This window comes from Artemia sp. Qi Xiang Cuo, chromosome 15, assembly GCF_049724085.1.
Source record: "Artemia sp. Qi Xiang Cuo chromosome 15, ASM4972408v1, whole genome shotgun sequence".
Classification (NCBI taxonomy): Eukaryota; Metazoa; Arthropoda; class Branchiopoda; order Anostraca; family Artemiidae; genus Artemia; species Artemia sp. Qi Xiang Cuo.
Window position 1 is genome coordinate 23,470,811 of NC_142808.1, and position 5,594 is coordinate 23,476,404.

Consider the following 5,594-nt stretch of genomic DNA (forward strand, 5'->3'; position numbering starts at 1 on the left):
TTCTTGCTAATATATTAATAGAAGCTGATGAACTGAATGAATCCCTTATTCTAGCGAGTCACGATGTTAGACGTGCTTTTGATTCTGGGATACATCCCCAGTTATTAGTGTCTGCTCATAAACGTGGTGTGGACCGATCGGTTATTTTGCCTTTCGGGATATGTATAAGAAGCTTCGAGTCAAGTTAAAGTCCCGTCTCCTAACGGGCCGATTGTATTACCAAAAGCTATTCCGGTTAGAAAGGGCATTAGGCAGGGTGCAATTTCGTCACCCCGGTTGTATAATAATAGTGTTCTCGAGGCCCAAAAGTTAGTGCAAATGAGCTGCATTTTCCGAGGTTTGGATGTAACATTACTTAATTACGCAGATGATATTTTTAATTTAAGTAGATGTTTGTCTCGTATTGAAGAAAATTTTCAGATTCTAGATGATGCTTATAGAGAGATAGTCCTATCTTTTAATGCAAGTAAAAGCGAGATTGTTGCTTTCAATAGGAGAAATGCAGATTGTATAGATCTTGCTGTCAAATTTGGTGCTCAAGAGGTTCCACTGTCTGACTCCATAATGTACTTAGGAATGCCTATAGGTCATAACATGGCATCTACACGTGCTCGCCAAATAAGTAATTTCGCAGAAAAGGCACGTAAGGCTTACGGGGCGCTATCTTCAACTAAAGCGAAATATAATCGACAAATTCGAGCTAGGCTATATAATGCACTGGTGATCCCACACTTTCTGGCTTTATCACCGTTTTGGCATATATTTAGTGTTAGTGATAAAAGAAACCTTCGATCACTTTTTTACAATTATGCAAAATTTCTTTTAAATACCCCACCGTGGGTTAAAAATTCCAAGATGTCTGCAAGGTTCGGTATCACAGATCCGATTGCTGCTGTGACGAAACGTCGTTCTGAATTTTTGGGGTCGCTTGGGCCTAGTAGTCTGGCAATTGCAATTCGTCCTTAGTGAGTTTTTGTAATAATGTCTTTATTTATTGGCGGTGTATCGTAACGTTTGTTTTTGTTTTTGCAGTTAAGTGTTTTTTTTGTTTTTTTTTTTCTTCTTCTTTATACTCCATTCGTGCCATTTGTGGTTTTGTATCGAGTGGGTGAATAAAATTATCTATCTATCTATAACCCATACCCCCAGACTCAGGGGGATTCTGTCCACCCCAAAGGGTTTATTATATGATCTTTGGACTAATTTTGAACAAATGGCTATCTCAAAATTTTTATCGGATGCATTTGTGGAAAATAATACGTAGAGGGGGGACGGTTGCCCCCAATCAGTATGACTCTTAGAAAGGAAACTAGAACATCTGATTTCCAATCAAACGAGCCCCTTCCGGAGTATATACGGCCACCATTTCCATAAGAACCTTAAATGTCCTCGGGTATAACTTATAACCCTTGCGCTGAAGGCTCTGGGGGGAGGGTGTCATCCTCAAAGACATTATTTCCAGACCTTTCAACTACGCCGAACAAAATTGCTATCTCAAAATGTGGATTTGACCTGATTTGGGAAATGATGGGAGTGGAAGGGGGGCTTGCTGCCCTCCAATCACCTTTGACTGTTAATAAAGGCCCTTTTCAATTTCCAATCAAATTAGCCTTTTTTCAAGTTTCTACGACAACAAATGGCTATCTCAAAATTTCTATGAGATATATTTTGGGAAAATACAACGTGTCGAGGTTGGGGTATCTGCCCTAAGATCATTTTGAATGTTAAAATGGGTACTAGAACTTCTGGTTACCAATCCAGTGAGCCCCTTCGAAGTTTATGGGACTACCCCTTCTATAAACACCTTATACGCCCCCAGGACACAATTTACAGCCCTGGCCCCGAGGGTGGTGGGGGGGGGGTTGTCATCCTCAAATTGAATTTCCGAACCTTTTAACTACGTTGAACAAAATGGCTCTCTCAAAATTTTGATTGGATGTGTTTGGGGAAATGGTGGGCGTGTTAGGGGGGTTGTTTCCCCTCCAATCACTTTTGACTATTAAAAGGGGCACTATCTTCTTTAATTTCCAATCGAATGAGCCTTTTTTTGAAGTTTCTATGACAACAAATGGCCATCTCAAAATTTCTATATGTTGCATTTAGGGAAAATACCCGGTGTTTGGGGGGGGGGGTATCCACCCTCCAATCACTCTGAATATTAAAAAAGGGCACTAGAACTTATGATTACCAATACAATGAGCCCCCTCCAAAGTTTAGAAGATCACCCTTTCTATATAAACCTTATATGCCCCCAAGGCATAACTTACAACCCTTGACCTATCTACTATGTTCAACAAAATGACTACCTAAAAATTTTGATTTTCGGGGTGTTAGTCCAATCCCTTTCGACTACGTAGGTGTGGTAAGGTACGGGTGTCGCTACTTATTTGTGCAAAAATGCTGCTACACCACTTACTTGAGGGGAAAACCCCGGGTGGCGCCAAATATTATGATGGGATCCCCGCGCTTACCACAACGGTTCTGTAAATATAGGGTTTGTTAGTACTCAATTTACAGTATACCCTGCCCCAGGGTATGATAACGTGATCTAGCGGTCAAATGGCCGAACTCTAAGGTCAAGGGTGTACCCAACCCGGGTCACCACTAAAAATCTCTAACTATCTCCTTGGAGGTAACGAACCCCCCATGTAAATATAATAATGACGGTATCTCGTAACTCTGTTCCTACCCTGTCTTGGTTCCTGGAAAAATTACTCTACACCGCTGTAGAAAATATCTTACTTGCATTCTTCCAAAGGTCACACATATAACTAAAAGAATATGCTTCCCCAAACGGGGTCTCAAAGTAGACTAACTCAAAAATTCATTATGTACAACAGCTTTTCATAGGGATGGACCTTCACTTGGCCCTAGCCAGTCCTTTCAATCCCCATTCAAAATCCATTCTACCTTTTCTTAACTTTCCTTTTCCGTGCGCTGTGTTATAGTGCCTATTTTTGTTATACTCTCTATATTAATATATGTCTGTGTCCTCAACTTCCTCTCTTATTTCGGTCTAATTTCCGCCATTTCTTCACTTGTTTTTGGGTTCTTTTCTTTCAAATATATTTTAAATTCTCTGTGGGTATTTCCTAAAAATTGTTCCATTACTGTTTTATCTATCACTTTTGTCAATTTTTCTTTTATCTCCTCTGGGTCTTCTAACGTTCTATAATTTTCTAACTCTAGCCATTTTAAACACATGTCTTTTAATTTGTTCCCGAATTCTTTGTAAGTTTCGTTGTCTCGTTTTCTTTCGCTTCTAAACCTTTTTTGAAAGGGCTCGGGGGAGAGTTGAAACTTTTCAAAAATGGATTGTTTTAGTCTTTCAAAATCTCTTGAGTAGTGCATCGGTAATGCCTTAAAAGCAGTTTGTGCTTTGTAGTTAAGGAATGGCCGCATTGATGTCACCCAGTTTTTTCTCGGCCATCCGCTTAATTCTGCCGTTTTTTTTTCAACATTTTATATGTATAAATGTACATCTTCATTTTATTTCATTGGTTTAAGGTTTACTGCCTGCATTACCTCTACTGTAGACGATTTCTGAGGCTCTTGGGAATTTCTCCCGGCAATTATTTGCAGTAGTTCTCTTCTATCTTCTATATCTACCTCTTCCCTATGTTCTCTGGCTATTCTATCGGCCACTTCCTTTTGTTCTCTGGCTACTCTATCAGCCTCTTCTTTTCGTTCTCTGGCTATTCTATCAGCATCTTCCTTTCGTTTTCTGGCTATTCTCTCTTCCTTCATGAAATTTAATATTTGTTGTGTCATATCTATTTGAGTACTTTTTCGTGAGCCCCTGCTAGAAATTGAGCTTCTATTACTCCTGCTACTCAGCCTACTATGAATCACTCTGTCTATATATCCTCTTAATTCATTTTATGAGTCGGTTCGTTCTATAACTATATTTTCTCTTACCCGCAACTTCCCTACATGTTATACCTCATCTGAAGGGTGAGTTGGTTTTGCTTTACCCGTATTTTCATATAATAATTTTTCTTTATGTATTATCGCCACCGTTTCTTTTGTCTGTGTTTCTCTATCTGGAAATAATTCTTTCTGAATCTGCCTTAAACTATTTTCTTCCTCCATGGTTTGTACCGGAGATCGCTCTATTACTGATTTTGTTTTGAAGATTTCCCTTTCTTACGTGTCAGAAATGTCTATTTAATCCCCTGAGTGAGTAATACTCTATGTTGCTATTCAGAAGGGATAAGGCTTGAGGCATGAATATGTGTGCAGTTTCAACGGGACATGACTTACCACAGGCAGGTATCTAGTACCTCGAAAGGGACATGACTTACCAGACAGGTTTCTGTGTCAACATACATTTTACTGGACCAATCAGAGACAACGAATACAGAGGGTACTCCATATAGGGTAACTTGATTATCATAGCTATGAGGTCATAGCAAGCAGTAATGTTTTTACTAATGATACAGCCAAACCGGGCATGTTTCTGAGTCAAAACTTGTCAACCAGATTAATAACCTCTAGCTTAAAAGTATCTTGCATCTTTTCAAGTTTGCTTAGGAATGCAACGCGGGTAATTACAGAAGGAGAAAAGGAATGTTACACTTAGAATTGTTTTAATTTGTAACATTACGACGAATATAGATATTTAGCCAAGATGAGAATAATACGAGAATTACTGTAACTGGATTCTATGAAAGTGTTAGAAAGGATTCAATTTGCGAAAAGGTATTCCATTGGCATAATTCCGCTCGAGAAGATCTTAATTGGTGATTGATTAATAGGGTTAAAACAGAGCTCGATAATTATCTTAATTGGATTTTATGAAAGTGCTAACAGGGTTAAACTGCTTACCAGTTAAGGTACGCCCGAGGGGTGGTAACTCTTTCGCAATTTAATATAAATTTGGAATAACATAATTGGTATCTATCTATGGAAATGGTTAATGACGACAAAGTAATCATGGGACTTGACTTAGCTTTACTTCTTGGCTGTGTTTAATATAGTACATAACTACAAGTTGAACAGTGTTGACAATGCAAAATATGCTTTAGCATTGGGGTATGCTAAAAAGTTGAAACTAATAGAGTCATAGGTGTCAAGATGACCTTATGGCTTGTGCTTTACTCCTCGACTGTGTTCTGTATAATAGATAACTACCAATTTAACAGTGTTGCCAATATAAAAGCAGTTTAGTATACTTTAGCATTGTAGCATACTAAAAAGTTGAAATTAATAAAGATGTAGATGCAAAGAAAAGAATTTTGATAAAGAAATTCAGAACAATCCTTAGAAATCCTTAGAAATCAACTAGTGAGATGATTATGGGTTTGAACCATCAAGGACCGCAGCCACCAATGACCCTAACAACCAAGAATCTTAACCTCCAAAGGTCCCTTCTCCTCAATCTACAAGAGGCCCCCTCCCTCCAACCTTTTGGGCCCCTCCCCCTATTTTTTCTACTTTTTTTTAGTTTTTTTTAAGTTTTTATTTTTTTTCAACATGGTAATTTTTTTCAATTTTTTTACATGTCTTTGAATGGCATAAAACATACTTAAAACATAAAAAATTCACATTTAATATGTTCCAAATTCAAAATGAGAATGATATGGAAATGCTAG